Genomic DNA, 17,570 nt, shown 5'->3' on the forward strand with positions numbered 1-17,570 from the left:
TGTGTGTTATAGCGACTGGTTGGAAGGTGGGAAGGATACTTAACGTTAGCCTTTTTATATAGAAGTCCTAGCCATAGCAGTCAGACAAGAAGAAAAACTAAAAGGCGTACAAATTGCAAAGGAGAAAGTAAAACTGTCATTATTTGCAGATGACATGAAACTATACATAGAAAACCCTCAACACTCCACCTAAAAACTGCTAGCTTTAACAAATGTAGCAGAATACAACATCCAGAAATTGATGCCCTTTTTATACACCAATAATGAATGCTCAGAAACTAAAAAACAATCTCACTGCCCTGGCTGGTGTGCGCAGTGGTTAGAGTGTTGGATGGCTGGTAGGAAGGACGTATCTGTTAGGATGTTTTCATATACATGTGAGATAAAATCCAAAGCCAGCTGGAGTAAGTGAGGAATTGGGAAAGACTTGATCTAGCAGCCCAATGGGGCTGACGAGGGTATGCTTTTCCTCTGAACTGCTCCGCCCATGTTGGCTTCTTATTCAACTGACTTTTCTTTTATAGTCAGAACACAGCTTCCAGGAATTTAATAACTGTACACTTTCGGGCTGAAATTAAGCATAAACAAATAAGTGCCTTTATCCCAGCATTTCTAGCAAAAGTCCCAACATTCATTCTGATTGATCTGGCTTAGATCACATGCTTGCCATGATGGCCTTAGGTTAAGACACATGTTCCATTCCTATAATCTCTTCATAACATTCATTAAAGACAACACATTAAAGTTGATCTTAATTATTTAAACCTCTGCTATTACTAAATAATGGTATTACCAAATTAAAACTGATGGGTCAAGCACATCATATAACTTTCTCCATCTTCATAAAGTCATTCCCCCAGATTTTAAGCATAACCCATCAAGACCAAAAAAAAAAGTAAATCATTTCCTGAATGTAAATCACTTTTTGAAGGATTCAGAAAGTGCTACCAGCTTACCATGCAGTTTTATAATTCTTAACAGAACTGAAAGCAACACCATAGATTTTTCAGGAAGAAAAAGAGGCTGATATACCATTTTTTCCAAGATTATAATAACAGAATTTAAAGGAAACAGAAAAGAATATAGATGACTTGAGTTAGGCTAAATAAATAAATAAATAAATAAATAAATAAATAAATAAATAACAAATGTATGTATGTATGTATGTATGTATGTATGTTTTGTTTCATTGAGCTTGGAATACAAGCAACTAAATAATCCATCCTGTACTTCAAGACGCCTCTCTCCATATATGAGACCATCACCAAACCTGCCCTGTCCCTAAGTCTCCCACTTCCTGTCACCCCACCCTCCACACACGCTCTCACAATTAGGTCCCAAGAACAAAGCAGAGATGCACACTTCAGGGAGTTTTTTGCAAATGCACATTCCAAAGCCAAACAAACTAATTCTGATCATACTTCTTACAAGCCGTGTCCTTCATTCCTAAAATTAGCACAGAAAATAGAAGTCAATTCATTCTGTTTTTACAACAGAGAAGAATGCAAAATTTATTAGACTGAAAGCCAATACTCCAATATATAGGACAGGAGCTGATTTTCATGGTAAAATTGAATAAACACAAAAGGCTAAGTTCAAGCAACATTTTTAGAGTAGAAGTAATCACTTGAAAATATGTTACACACCAATCATCTTAAATCAAAAGTCAAATTTCACTCATAATCCTAGAAGGAAGCAGTGTGGTTAAAGATAAGACTGTGAATTAGAAGAAAACCTCTATAATAATTTAATTCTGTGAATTGGTCTTTCAAATACTATTCAAATAATTCAATTCAGTAAGTAGGCACTCGTGGTTTTATTAAGAAAAACGTACTAGTGTTAGACACAGTAAGGATATAAACATAGCTCTTGACTTCGCAAAGTGTATAATGTGCTACAAAGGCAATATACACAAGCATAAATTACCAGAAAGCACAGGACATAATCAAGTAGAAACGCATGAAGCACAAAAAGATTGTAGGTAATCAAAAAGGGGAGAAATCAAATAAATCAGGATGATTTCCACAGCAAGTAACAGCATCGAAGGGCAAAATTACTTAAATAAGGAAATAAGTTGTCTCACATAACAAGGAATCCACTATTAGGGAGGTTCTATTAAGTGGGGTTTCAGTTCTAGTCTGTGCAATTGTCTTGCCTCTGTTCTTCTTTACAGAAGGACATCACCTTCAGGCTAGTAGCCAAGGTGAATACAGCAGTTACAGCTGTTACAACCTGATAAAACTAGCTGTAGGGAGAAGAGGGATCATCTCTTTCTCTCACTTCCTTCTCAAAAGTAAAAAAAAAAAAAAAAAAAAAAAAAAAAAAAATTCCTTCCCAGAAGTCTCTTGCAGACTTCCCTTTTATTTTCAACTGGCTAAAACTTGGTTTCATGCCCATTCCTAAAATAATCCCATCCAAAGGCAATGAGATCTACCATAGCCAAGTTCAGAATGGATGCTAGTAACTATCATGACCATCACTTCATTTTGTTGTAGATGTCTGCAGGGCGCAGTGGCTATAATAATAAGTCCTCCCAGCATAAAGAGTCTGTTCATAGAGTAATATTGCTGCAGAACACAGTTGCTGGCCTAGTGCGTATGCTATGTGAACCACTTTCTAGATCTTGTATAAGTCTTCCTCTGTATTCTGAGGTAATATAGCAGAGGCAGCTACAGGAGGAGGAGGCCTCGTCTCATCTGTTACCACCCTTGGGAAGAAGGCACGCTTTGGTGGGGCTCCTTGTACATATGCATTGATCGTAAGTACATACAAGAAAATCTCTCTGGATTTTGTCAACCTTTGCCCCTAGTAGTTATATTGGCATCAAGAAGCTTCAACTGATTGCCCATGTTTGCATGCAGATCAATTATCTTCCTCCCTAATCGCTCTACTATCGAGATCTGTTGTGGATGGCATGTTCCCCATCACTTGATGGGCTGTCAGGTGGTGGTTATTTATTTTCCTCATTGTTCATGCAAACATAGAGTCATTTCTTCTGTGGCAACTTCTTCAACTATTAGTTCTTAAAAGTCTAAGGACGGAATCTGGTGATCGGTCTAGGATTCTTCCTCCGTGATCAGTACAAGATGTGCATGGTACGATAGACCTGTTGGTGGGCTGGCAGGTGACAGGGAGAGTTGTTGGAAACCTTGGGGACCATTAGGTGGGACTGATTTTTGTTTTTGTTTATGTTTTGTGGGCTCAGCCACCCTGCATCTTTAAAGATGATTTGGGTTTTTTAGTCATCTACTATTTGCTGAGTTGGTGACCTGCTGCATGGTCTTTTGTGTGACTTCAATGATGCAGCTACTATATCCAGTGTAATGCCACATGAGTTAAGAACTGAGGAAATTCAGAGTTGAGAAATGAGGAATTAAAAGTAGTTCCAATAAATAAAGCAGAAGTTTCTAACATAAAACTTTTGGTGGATTGATTAACACCTATTTTCTTTAAGAGGACGCAAAGGAAGATTTATGGGAAACATTTTTGTTTCAATCCTCAGATTGATCAAGCAAGGTAAAAGGGAAATGTAGTGCTATAAATCATCTGCAAACCATGCAGTAAAAAGATGGCAGGGGTGCCATGGCTGTTTGGTACATTAATTAGAGCACTGGCCATGGACCGAGGAGTCATGGGTTCGATTCCTGGTCAAAGGCAAGGGGCTGGGTTGCAGATTCCATCCCTAGCCTCAGTTGGGATTGGTGCAGAAGGCAACCAAATCATGTGTCTCATGTTAATGTTTCCCTCTCTCTCTCTCTCTCTCTCTCTCTCCCTCCCTCCCTCTTCCCATATTCTCAAGTGAGGATATATATATATAGCAGGTCTTGGTCTATTTAACTCATTTCATATTTGAAATGCCCTATACAGAGAAGCCTTAAATGGAACCAACACCCAACATATTATTTCAAGGAAGAAAGGCCTTGGAGGATGGCATCATTTGGACTGGTGGAAGAAATAAAAAAGAAAAACACAGAGGCTTTTGTACCTAACTGAAGAAGAAAGTGAAACTGCAATCATAAATACACTGTTAGAAGCAAAAAATTCTCATAAACTGGACTGCTGTCATTATCATACGAAAGTTAACTTACTATTTAACAGTCAGTAAATGGTAAAAATGTAGGATGAGGAATCCTATTTTTAAGGAAAAGATTTCAGTTAGCAGCAGGGATATTCAGACTCACCACTCCTTGTCAACAGTCACCCACGGAGCTGTCTCTGGCCGGAAGCTTTCCATGTTATGCATAGAGATGACTGCAGACTCACTGTCAGTAGTTGTTCCTGGAAGGTTTCTTCTCACTTGGGTTGAGGTTTCACTCAAAAATCCAGACTCACAACAGGACCTATCTGCCAATGAAAACAAACAATTAGGAGGCAGAATGTTGCAGGGATGCCCAGTCAGGGTGGCTCAGTGATTGAGTGTTGGCCTATGGGCCAGGAGGTCCTGGTTAGATTCCCAGTTAGGGCTCATGCCAGAGTGCAGAAGGCAGCCGATTGATTGGTGAGTCTTTCTCATCACTGATGATTCTCCTCTCTCTCTCCCCTCTCCCTTTCTCTCTGAAATCAATAAAAAGATATTTTAAAAAATGTTGCAGAGAGCAACTCTCCCCTTCCCTAACTATGATTAACTGATTCATATGAAAATTGAAGTTAAACTCCAGATTCACTAAGCAACATGTTCAAACTAAGCAACCTTTACTTCAAAGGTTATAATGTACTTATTACAGTTACCACCCTTTCCCATCATATAAACTAATCATAATATCCACAGTGTACAAGGTGTTCTTTCTTTTTTTTAAATATATTTTTACTGATTTTAGAGAGGAAGAGAAACATTGATGAATGTGAGAGAAAATCAGTGATTGGTTGCCTCCCACACTCACCCCAACTGGGGATCAAACCCGCAAACTGGACATGGGTTTTGACCTGGAATGGCACCAGCACTGTCGTGAACAGTGGACAATGCTGGGCAACTGAGCCCCATCAGCCAGGGCCAGGTGCAGCTCTCACCAGAGGTTCCCCACTGGGCAGAACCCAACACACGTTTGTTTAGCGGACCCACACGGTGTGAAGAAAGACAGCTGCCGACATTTGTATAGCAAAAGACAACATAAAAAATCACGATTTCTGAAGTAACTTGAAAACAAACAAAAAACAGCAGTCCGGACAGTATGAGGCCCACACTGGCACATGGTAACCATCTGCTAGTGATCAGCAGCTGATCTTCAGCGAGGACATGGTTCTGCTGAGCTCCACAGGCGGCATCGCCATCATCACTCTCTCACACAGACCCAGCTCAGTTACCCCTCTGGCCCTGCTGAACTTGCAAACACTGATACTTACTTATCATAGCTCACAGGCAAAATGTATTACTATCAAAGCCAAGCATGTTTTTGCCTTGAGGATACAACATAGGACAGGATAACCACAATGGTCTGGAGTCAGAGGACCCTAGGTCTGAGCCCTATTTCTACCTAGAATTAGCTGTGTGACCTCAGGCCTGTTTTCAATCTCTGGAAAATGTATCTCTTTATTTACAAGCCTCCAAATAAACATATAACCACTTACTACAACAAACATGCCTAAAATCTAAGCCCAAACTGAATTGATAATCCCAACTATTTAAATAATGGTAGCTTGAAATTTCAAGATTCCATATGAGGAATATTACAATAGTATTTCATTAAAAGGAAAGTGAAGACAAAATGGTGGGGATGTTACACATCACTCCTGGTAAGACTGGTGCCTTCTTGATCAATAAACCTCCTCACTCCAAATTCAGATGTTTCAAAAGTCAGGCACACAAACTTGGGACTGGTAATAGAAACCCAAACAAACTCACTAATAAGAGAAAGCAATGACAACATGTCCACACAAAGAAAATTGGCTAGAGGAGGCAGTACATAATAGCAATTAAGAAAACAGACTCACCGGGACCGTTTTGGCTCAGTGGATAGAGCGTTGGCCTGCGGACTGAAAGGTCCCGGGTTCGATTCCGGGCACATCCCCAGTAGGGGGTGTGCAAGAGGTAGCTGATCAATAACTCTCTCTCATCGATGTTTCTAACTCTCCCTCTCTCTTTCTCTCTGTAAAAAATCAATAAAATATATTTAAAAAAAAAAAAAAAGACAAGACTCAGGAGCCAAACTGTCAAAGTTTAATTTCTGGTTCTGCCACTTACTAGATGTGTTGACTTTGGTCATTACTCACCATGCCTCACTTTCCTAAACTGTAAAATGAAAATAATTCATAAGGCTACTGTACGGTTTAAAATAGGTTAATGCATGTAAAAGGCCTACAACATGGGCTGGCACTAAATAAGTCTATAGAAGTATGGCTACGGCACCTTAGGTGGTGTGGTTCAGTGGTTGGGAGCATCAGCCCACTCACCAGGGAGCCTTAGGTTCCATTACAGTCAAGGGCATGTACGTGCGCTGCAGGTTTGGTTCCTGCCCCGGTGGGGGCATATGCAGGAAAGTCAACCAATCTGTGTGTCCGTTTCACATTAATGTTTCTCTCTATGTATATACCCACTCTATATATGTCCACTCTAAAAATCAATGAGGAGCCCTAACCAGTTTGGCTTAGTGGATAGAGCATCATCCTGCGTACTAAAGGTTCCCAGGTTCGATTCCAGTCAAGGGCATGGTTTCAGGCACATCCTCAGTAGGGGGGGTGCAGGAGGCAGCTGATGGATATTTCTCTCTCATCAATGTTTCTAACTCTCCATCCCTTCCCTTCCTCTCTGTAAAAGATCAATAAAATATATTTTAAAAATAAATCAATAAAATAAAAAATTGGGAAAAAATATCCTCAAGTGAAGATTAGCGAAACAAATAAAAGTAGTATGGCTATCTAAAGGGGAATGGGGTTTAATATATGATGCAACATTATAATAATCCTATATAATAAAAGGCTAATATGCAAATAGACTGAACAGTGAAACAACCGGAACTGAACAACTGATTGCTATGATGTACAGTGACCATCAAAGGGTGTGCACAGAACATGATGGGCATCGGTGAGTGGGTGAGTGGGGCCACCAGAGCAAGGCAGGACATTGGTCGCTGTCATTGGGGTGAGCCTCTGGTCGTTACTGAAAATTCTTTGCTCCTACACACCATGGTCACGCCCAGTGCTTGTACCTGCTGCTGGCGCCAGCCCCTTACACCCGTAGCCAGTGCCACAGCCATTGCTCACACCCACTGCTGGCGCTGGCCCTGCAGCCGGTACTGGAGTCACCACTTGCACCCACTGCCAGCACTTGGCACCGGTCCCAATCGCTTGGCACCATCAGCAGGTGGGATCAGTGGCTGCTAGCCCCGATTGCCCCGATGGCTTCTCCACCTCCCCATGCTCCTGAGGAGTGATCGGGGCAGCAGCTGCTGCTTATATCCACTGACAGCATTGGCCCCAATGCTGGTGCAGACTCCAATCACTTTACACCATCAGCGGGTGCAGCGGGGTTGGCACTGTCAGAAGGGGGAGGGAGGGAAGCAGGAGCAGGTCTGCTGGCAGAGAGGAGACCAGGAGCTGTGGTAGGAAAGGTCAGGCAGGGGTGTAGAGGATAAACTGAGACCCACCTCTGTGTCCACTCAGCCTCATGACCCATAGTTCCTTTCAAGGTACACAAATTCGTGCACTGGGCCCCTAGTTTTCTTAATAATATTCAGAGAACATTTTTAAATACATACACACACCCACACAATACAATGTAGTGTTTAATAGTTTATTTGTATTTTATTTATGGTCAATATTAGGTTATTTCATTCTTTCTGTTTCTGAGTGCTATGGAGAATTGCAGGAAAGACATTTTACCTTCCTGAGATTTGGATTCTTTCAACAAAGATAAATGAAGACAATGCTACTTATCTCACAGGATTATTGTGAGAATGTAGTAAGATGTATGAAGTATTTACTTAGTACAATGCTTGGTACATGATAACTAAAAGCTAATACTGTATTACTAACTACTAGTGGAACAAGTGCATTATAATAGGAGTGACCACGGTCCTTATTTGCTTGTGATAGTCCCAGTGTATGCAGGTTTTCACAATGTAATTATTAATCACAGCCATTTCCCTTTCTATGTCAACATGTCCCAATGTAGATGATAAATTATATGGTTACCCTAATTTATAACTGAAATACTTTTTTAAAATATATATATCTTTATTGCTTTTTTACAGAGAGGAAGGAGAGGGATAGAGAGCTACCGTGTTTCCCCGAAAATAAGACATCCTCTGAAAATAAGACCTACTTACAGGCTTCCTTCTGAGTGAAATATAAGGCATCCCCCCGAAAATAAGGCCCCCTTCAGGCTAAACATGAGAGATTTGGTCCACTGATTCTGAAAGAAATGGAATCACAAGAAGTTCACCAGGAAATTCAGGAATTGGATTGTTATGATGATGTTCTAGAAGATGATGACATGATTGTCATTGAATAAATGAGTAAATTCTTGATATTGTAGGATTCACAGTTTGTCTGGTTTGTGTTGACAACTACCGAACTACCGTACCAAATACAGGTAATAAATTTCGTTTATTTTCATTTAACAATAAATGTGTACCGTATTCTTCTTCATGGAAAAATAAGACATCCCCTGAAAATAAGACCTAGCGCATCTTTGGGAGCAAAAATTAACATAAGACACTGTCTTATTTTCGGGGAAACAGGGTAGAAACATCGATGAGAGAGAAACATCAATCAGCTGCCTCTGCACATCCCCCACTGGGGATGTGCCTGCAACCAAGGTGCATGCCTCTGACCGAAATCGAATCCGGGACCCTTCAGTCCACAGGCCAACGCTCTATCCACTGAGCCAAACCGGTTAGGGCCTAAAATACTGTTAAGATTTTCCCTTTAGTTAGCTCTTCATCCTCTTAAATCGTCTCCTATTCACACTTTAGTGACTTACCTCTTTACTCTCCCAACTCACCATCCCCATTTTACACACACACACACACACACACACACACACACGTACACGCAGCTCTCCTTATCTAGGTGCTTAGTGACCTGGATGCTTCAATTTCAAGTTCCTCTGTGGTCCCATACTCTTCAACATCAGGTTTCCCAAACATATTCTTTCTCAAAATCCTATCTGTCCCTTTAATCTGTATTCCAGAATAAAACCTAGCGACCTAAAAATACCAGCACCAGCACCACCAATTGGTTAAAAATTTAGCTTGTTTAGGAGTATCTATATTTTAACAGATAGCCCCTAGGAAGACAATGCCTTAACTCAAAGTAGAGAGTCTCTAACAACATGATTGTCAGACACAGTGACAGCTGATTAGGAAAGAACACTCTTTGAATCAAACAATATAGGTTGGTTTTTACTAAATAAAGGTATCAGAACAGCCTTGACTTCCTCCTTTTTACTGGTTCCCAATAATCCAGTCAAAACAAAGGCTCTGTGAAAACACAGATTTTTATCTCTCTAGTTTGCTGAACCCCTAGTACCTAAGTGCCTGGCACAAAGCTAATGTTCGTACTTATTGAATAATGGAATGTCTCTACTTAATCCTACAAAAGAAAAGCATGTGATGACTAAAAGATACAACATATCTTCCCTTTGAGGCAAAATAAACCATAATATCCAAACTGACCAGTAATTTGTCCTCTGTCTTTTATTAATGTTCTATATTGTATCAAGTAAGATTGTTGCATTTTATTATTTTTAAAATATATTTTCATTAATTTCAGAGAGGAGCCCTGACCAGGAATCGAACTGTGATCCCCCGGTTCTTAGGTCGATGCTCAATCACTGAGCCACTTTGGTCAGGCAAGATTGTTCCATTTGAGTTTGATTCAGATTTGATATAGTCTATGATATACCCAGTAGTGGCTAATTTAATCCAGCCTCTATGACAAAAGTTTCATGGTCTTTGGAATATTAACCCAAATAGTGGGTACTTAATTGAGTCTCTGAACCCCTGTATGTAGTGATCTTCTTGAACTGACAATATCATTAACATGCAATTTCTTCAACCAGCTGTGCATCTTCATTCAGCACAAGAGTGACTCAGTGTGGTATTATTTCTGGTTAAAAAAAAAAAAAAAAAAAAAAAATCAATGAAAAAAATATTCTCAAATGAGGATTAAAAAAACACAGCACCACACCAGGGCACCAAATGAATAAGTAGGAGAGATGAGAAAGTCTCCTGGGAGCAAAGTAAAAAACACTAAACAAACTCCTGGCAAGACTCTTTGCATAATCAATCAACCAATCTATCTTAGATTTAAAATTTGGAAGTGAAATTGCGCAGTGGCGTGTAAGTACAGGTGTTGCCAAGTTTACTAAAATTAAAAAAGACCATTCTGACAAGAAAACTTACCCAATTTGGCTAGTGTGACTGACAATGAGGACTAAAATGTTTTATAGCAATATTTCCCATTAAGGTAAATAAGCAGAACACACACGGTCAAGAGTTTTGGCAAGATCTCTACTGATAAAAGGGTAATATGAAAATTGGCTGGGACGCCCTAATGTTAATGACCGAACAGCAGGCTGCGTGGGGCAACCAAGCCAGCAGGGGGGGAGGGTGTGGGGGGGACAACCAAATGATTTGACAGGCTGCATAGGGTGACCAGATGGCAGAGAGGAGCAGTGAGGGGCGACCAGGCCAACAAAGGGGGGCAGTTGGGAGCAGTCAGGCCGGCAGGCAAAGGCGGTTAGGGGTGAACAGGAAGGCAGGCAGGTGAGCAGTTAGTTAGAAGCCAGTGAACCTGGATTGTGAAAGGGCAGACATCCCCAGAGAGGTCCGGAATGGAGAGAGTACAGGCTGGGCTGAGGGGACCCCCCCTGTCCCCCCCATGCAGGAATTTCATGCATAGGGCCTCTAGTATTCTTCAAAAGTATGCACAACATATAATACTCTAGAAATTAATTTTATGCAACTTTTTATTTTATTTTTTAAAAATATATTTTATTGATTTTGTACAGAGAGGGAGAGAGATAGAGTTAGAAACATCGATGAGAGAGAGTCATCGATCAGCTGCCTCTTGCACACCCCCTACTGGGGATATGCCCACAACCAAGGTGCATGCCCCTGACCGGAATCGAACCCGGGACCCTTCAATCCCAATCCGACGTTCTATCCATTGAGCCAAACCGGTTTTGGCAATTTTATGCAACTTTTTAAAATTAAGATGAAAAATTTTAGGTGTCAGTTCTATAATACCTAAGGAAGTACAAAGTCCCTCAAAAAAATTTTTAGATGCACAAAAATGGTTAAAAATTACATTAACTTGCTGACATGAAATAGCAGTGCTCTATAACTAACTAGAATAGCAACAGAGTATTAATTCTTTAAAAAGAATCAATTTGGAGTAGCTGGAGAAAAAAATAGAGACCAACCCTTCAATTTCAGTGCAAAAAAATTGCTTATATCAACACCTAATTCCTTGCTCCAAGTACCCTGTTTCCCCGAAAATAAGACAGTGTCTTTTTTTAAAAAAAATATATATTTTATTGATTCTTTACAGAGAGGAAGGGAGGGAGGAGGGAGATAGAGAGCTAGAAACGTCAATGAGAGAGAAACATCGACCAGCTGCCTCTTGCACACCCCCTACCGGGGATGTGCCCACAACCAACGTACATGCCCCTGACCGGAATCTAACCTGGGACCTTTCAGTCCGCAGACCGATGCTCTACCACTGAGCCAAACCGGTTTCGGCATAAGACAGTGTCTTATATTATTTTTTTCTCCCAAAGTTGCGCTAGGTCTTATTTTCAGGGGATGTCTTATCTTTCCATGCGCTAGGTATTATTTTCGGAGGATGTCTTATTTTCGGGGAAACACGGTAGTCAACAGCTATCTCTAAAGCAGAGTTAAATTTCCAGGTCAACCTAATGCTCTGTCTTGCGAACAACAGTTGCCAAATGACTCTATATCCCCAACTCACTTTCAAAAACTTTCTAGTGACGAATCCAAATTATAGTATTTGGAAGCTTTTTAAGAATAAGGATTTTTTTTTTTTAAATCCTCACCTGAGGATATGTTTTCACTGATTTTTAGAGAGAGGAGGGGAGGGGGTAAAGAGAGAAATATCGTTCTGCTGACTCCCATACACATCGTGAATGGGGATCAAACCCACAACATCTCAGTATGTGTTCTGACTGGGAATTGAACCTGCAACCTTTTGGTGTAGGGGAGGACACACCAACCAGCTAACCCACCCAGCAGGGCAGCATAAGGCTTTTTATTTATTTCTTTTTTTTTATTTAATATATTTTATTGATTTTTTACAGAGAGGAAGAGAGAGGGATAGAGAGTTAGAAACATCAATGAGAGAGAATCATCGATCAGCTGCCTCTTGCACACCCCCTACTGGGGATGTGCCCGCAACCAAGGTACATGCCCTTGACTTGGATCGAACCCGGGACCCTTCAGTCCACAGGCTGACACTTTATCCACTGAGCCAAACTGGTTTCGGCTTTATTTCTTTAAAAAAAAAAAAATATATATATATATATATATATATATATATATATATATATATATATATATATATATATATTTTTTTTTTTTTTTATTGATTTCAGAGAGGAAAGGAAAGGGGGCGAGAGAAACATCAATGATGAGAATCATTGATCGGCTGCCTCCTGCACACCCCACACTGGGGGTCGAGCCCACAACCCAAGCATGTGCCCTTGACTGGAATGGAACCTGGGACCCGTCAGTCCCCAGGCTGACACTGAGCCAAACCAGCTAGGTCAGCATAAGGCTTTTTAATAAGGTGCTTATATAGTGAAGCTACCCAACAGTCTGACATGAAATATGGGAGGTATAAATATTTTCTAATAGAAAAGTACACTAACTTGTAGTAGTCTCAAAATCTATGAGAAAATAAAATTTGTAGGAAGCTAAATATCAAAAAAGCATACATCTTTTCATTCTAGATTATAAGGAGAAAGCTATAATTACAAGCTCATACATCATTTTTAAAGATTACCAGAGTATTACCAGTTTCTCCTATGTTGACAAAATAACTGAGGTAGCATATTTGAATTAAAAAAAGAAACACTTAAATTATTAATTAATTCAATTCTATAAAATAAAAAAAAAAAACAGCAATTAGGGGAAACAGTAAGATAATTTTACAATTACAGTGGAACCTCTTTCCTTTAACTAAATTTGCTCTGCAGGGCTGCTGGAAAACCAAATCATTTTTTCCCATTAGAAACGTTAATTGATGATTCCCTGTTTTAGTATTTTTTATATACAGTACATGTCTGCTATACTGTCTAATCTATAAATAAACACTTTAAAATGAAAAAGGACATGAAATGTAAATGAAAATGGAAAGGAGATATACAGTAAAAATTAAAATTTAACAATAAGTAGCAACAGAAAAAAAAAACACACAAAAAAACACGAAACTATTCATAGCACAACATCCTGAGATTTTAACAGACGTAAACTGACTCATATTTATGCATCCTCTCCTTTGTCATTTGAGAGAAGCGTGACAGATATCATGAAGGGTTGAGAAGCAAATTGTTTGAGATGAGAGGTTCGAGAAACAAGGTTCCACTGTACATCTTTTGGCAATATTTCAACTATTCAACCCAATATTTCACCTATTCAACACTGTAAAAGTTTCTACAAACATTAGAGTTTATTTCCAATTAAAAATATTAGAACTGACATGCTGTTTTATTAAAGTAACAGAAGAGTAATAGAATATAACAGAATTATAAAACAGTAGAAAATATTAGAATTGGCATGCTGCTTTATGATAATGACAGAAAAATAATTGCTCACATTAAAAGAAAATAAAAATTTCTGAACAAATCAAATATAACTTGGGTTTTTATCTTACCACCTTCAAACTACACTGCACATAAAGCTTTATCAGCTAATAAAGCTTTATCACCAGAAGCTGAATGTTAGAGATGTTAGATGAGTCAAGTAGCATTTGGCATTCATTCTTTCCCACCACTCCCTATACATGCCTTCCTGTACTTCAGGGGCAGGAAAGCTAAAACAAAACAAAATTAAAAAAAAAAACAACTATATTTCCCAGATTTTTCCTTATAGTTAGCATTTGGAATGTAAAGCAGGTCCTGCCAGAAAAAAAAGCCTCCTATGAGATCTGGAAAGCACAAGCTGGAAGCTCTTTCTACTGCTGATTTAAGTGGTAATCATTTCTCAGTAGAAAAGGCCACATCAACTACACTAGTGGCCTGGGGCACTAATTCGTGCATATTGAAAGGAAATTAATTAGCAGAAATATTTTAATATCTCTATTTGCTCTTTCTCTATAATAGAAGTGTCAACCAAATTCATTATCGACAATGACAGATTGAAACACACATGTGCAATTGGCGCCAGCAAGAGCTTTATATGTATCCAGCATGCGCAAGTCAACTTAGCCTTTTACGCATATAGGATAAACTTGCTTAATTAGACCTGCTTTCTGATGTAGCTAAACTTTTTCCAGCCCCATAGAGCACCCCAACTTCTCTTTCAGGTAACTGTCAGCAACACAGCAGTAAATATCAACATGAAGCAGATTATTATTGTAGATCACACAGGGAGAACAAAGGGTAAAGTATTTAACTGCAGCAGTGTTTGACTATATTCTGTGCAGTGAGAAAACCTGAAGTCATTTTTAAGGTCCACCATTTCTTACTTCTTTTCAGTTGGGTCAAGTTTCTAAGCTTGAAGAGTCTCCATTTTCTGGATAATTAAAAGAAAATAGGATTCCACCGAGTCTCCTATCTACCTACTCCGGGACTTCTGTGAGGATCAAATAAGATGAGGCATGGGAAAACGCTTCACAGACATTTGGTTACAGTATAAAGTGTTTGCACCTGGCTATAAAGCAAGTTGTGTTCCTGGGCTGGAGAAACTGCTAGACTAGCCGCCAGGGAGAGGAAGCCTGGCATTGCTCTGTCATTACCGATGGACACTCAGCATGTTGGCCTTTTATATAGATTGCTTTTTATTCTTTACCACGCAAGACATGTGTTCAGCTACATATGTACCATCCAGGAAGTAGCAATGAGGGGTTAAGAGAAATGGCTACGTTAGCTACTTAAAAGATAAAGACTGCAGAGATTTGTGAGCAAGCAATAATTCAGCACAGCAAATCACAGGGTCAAGAACAATAAAAATTTAAAAAAGCAAGAAATCAGCAGTCTATTCTAGGTATTGGATGCCACTGTGGTAAAATGAGTTACTTAAATTACACAACCCTTGCCCTAGCTGAGGTTCGATTCCAGTCAAGTGCAGGTACCTTGGTTGCAGGTTAGACCCCCTGCCGAGGTTGGGGTATCGAAGGCAATCTCTCACATCAATGTTTGTCTCTCCCAGTCCCTTCCACTCTCTATAATAATCAATGGGAAAATATACTCAGGTGAGGATTAACAAAAATAAAATTAAATAAATTAACTCGTTAATTATACAACCCTTAAAGAACCCTTGATTAGCTTTAAAAACTGCTATTTTAATACCCAACTACTTGACAAGATTGGGACTGATTTCCAAAGAATGCAATCCACCTATATATATTTGCAATTCTTCCACAAGAATTTTCACATTCATGAAACAAAAAATTAACTCAAACATTAATACAAGAATTCTTATACTGAAATTTTCTCTTTCCAAGAATGCCCTCACTCCTCATTCTGACATATAAAAGGGGTAGCAGCATCTAATAAAAGTGTCATAATTTGAGATGAAGGCCTTCAATAGAACACATTTTTCTTCTAAAATTATTTAAATTTTCTTCTAAAAATGCAAACTTATCTACAACCCCATATTTTACCCTGGAGCTATTATTAAGATTATTCTACTGTACATAAAACCATGCACTGTTTTCCTTAGCTGGCATACTACAATCAGGCTATTGTGCAATGGTAAGAAGGCTCTTCAGAAAAAATTACTGCTGAAGTAATTCTTGTCTCGAGGTGACTTACCACATTCTACTCTCCATAAACACCGCTGTTTTTAATCACAACTTTACTTAAAGCTTTACCCTCAGTCAAAACATACTTTCACTTTTCAATAAGATCCTTTCAAACTGAAGTGATAAAAACTAATGCTCTTATGACCATCATATTTGCTAAAGGAGAAATTATAGAGCAGTATGTGTACTAAGACCTTACTTTTGTGGAAAAAACAAACACCACAAAACATTTATTCATTGATTTATCCGGAAGGACATTCATCAAAACATTACAAATGGTTATCTTAGGGTGGTGGGATTATGAAATTTTTTTTCCTTTGGCATATATGCATTATCTGATTTTCTGCATTAAACACAAGCTGAGACAGAATAATTTGAGTTATAGTATACGTAATCTAGGTGTAGCCCTAACCGGTTTAGCTCAGTGGATAGAGCATCGGCCTGCAGATTGAAAGGTCCCAGATTGGATACCGGTCAAGGGCATGTACCCTGGTTGTGGGCACATCCCCAATAGGAAGTGTGTGCAAGAGGCAGCAGATCGATGTTTCTCTCTCATCGATGTTTCTAACTCTCTATCCTTCTCCCTTCCTCTCAGTAAAAAAAATCAATAAAATACATTTTTTTAAAAGAAATCTAGGTGTAATTCATCAATTCAAATCCACTTACTCATAGTTAACAAATGCAAATGTTGTTCAAAAAATGTTAGTGAAATTGCCTGAGCCAACAAAGTTCAATTTTTAAACAATTTACTCAGATAAAATTGAGAAACAAGACAAAATCATTTTACTGACTTAGAGGCATCGACTAATAGGAGATATCACAGAGTAGCAGAAAGTAAATGATCAGAGAACATATGTAAACACTTTAGAGGATAATGTTAGGCAAAAGAAGAAAAGGAAAAAACCCCACACCCCAAAAAACTGAACTCAGGTGTATTTATGGAAAACATTCTGAAAAGAATATTTAAAAAATTATCTATTAGTATGTGACTCAAATTGAACCAACTCTGCTTTCTTCACTAGAAAAGAACGCCTTTCAATGGGCTTAGCACTCAATAGCAAAATCAAGAACACCTTTGCCCTGCTATATGGCTCAGATGGGTGGAGCGCATCCTGTACACCACAAAGTTGCAAGTTCAATTCCTGGCCAGAGGTTCGATCCCCATTTGGGGTGCGTATGGGAGGCAATAGATTGATGCTTTGGTCTCAAATCAATAAAAACATATCCTCAGGTGAAGATTAAAAAATAAGAGCACCCTGCCGAAACTGGTTTGGCTCAGTGGATAGAGTGTCAGCCTGTTGACTGAAAGGTCCCAGGTTCGATTCCGGTCAAGGGCATGAACCTTGGTTGTGGGCACATCCCAGTTGGGGGGTGTGCAAGAGGCAGCTGGTCGATGTTTCTCTCTCATTGATGTTTCTAACTCTCTATTCCTCTCTCTTCCTCTCTGTAAAAAAATCAATAAAATATATTTTAAAAATAAAATAAAAATAAGAGCACCCTTAGAGTCATCTCAAGGTCTTCTGAGGCTACGGTGGAATGAACAAGTTAAACAATTAAGTATACAGTTAAACAATTCATATACTAACACAGAAACCGCCAATTTTTACATATTAAATATATGTGAAGTAATCATGAGATGTGAAGTGAAT

General features: G+C 39.0%; 1 protein-coding gene across 4 annotated transcripts in view; it reads right to left on the minus strand.

The window, feature by feature from the left end:
• CDC42SE2 (CDC42 small effector 2) overlaps positions 1 to 17,570 on the minus strand; it is a 79,638-nt gene that overhangs the window by 39,273 nt on the left and 22,795 nt on the right. For 3 of the 4 annotated variants that reach the window (XM_084886767.1, XM_084886765.1, XM_084886768.1), the window contains exon 2: positions 4,182 to 4,344. The gene's annotated coding sequence lies outside the window, so the exon portion shown is untranslated. The remainder of the gene's footprint in view (positions 1 to 4,181; positions 4,345 to 17,570) is intronic. The other variant, XM_084886766.1, reaches the window with a different exon arrangement.

The sequence above is a fragment of the Pipistrellus hanaki genome (genome assembly GCF_964339955.1).
Source record: "Pipistrellus hanaki genome assembly, chromosome: 5".
NCBI lineage: Eukaryota > Metazoa > Chordata > Mammalia > Chiroptera > Vespertilionidae > Pipistrellus > Pipistrellus hanaki.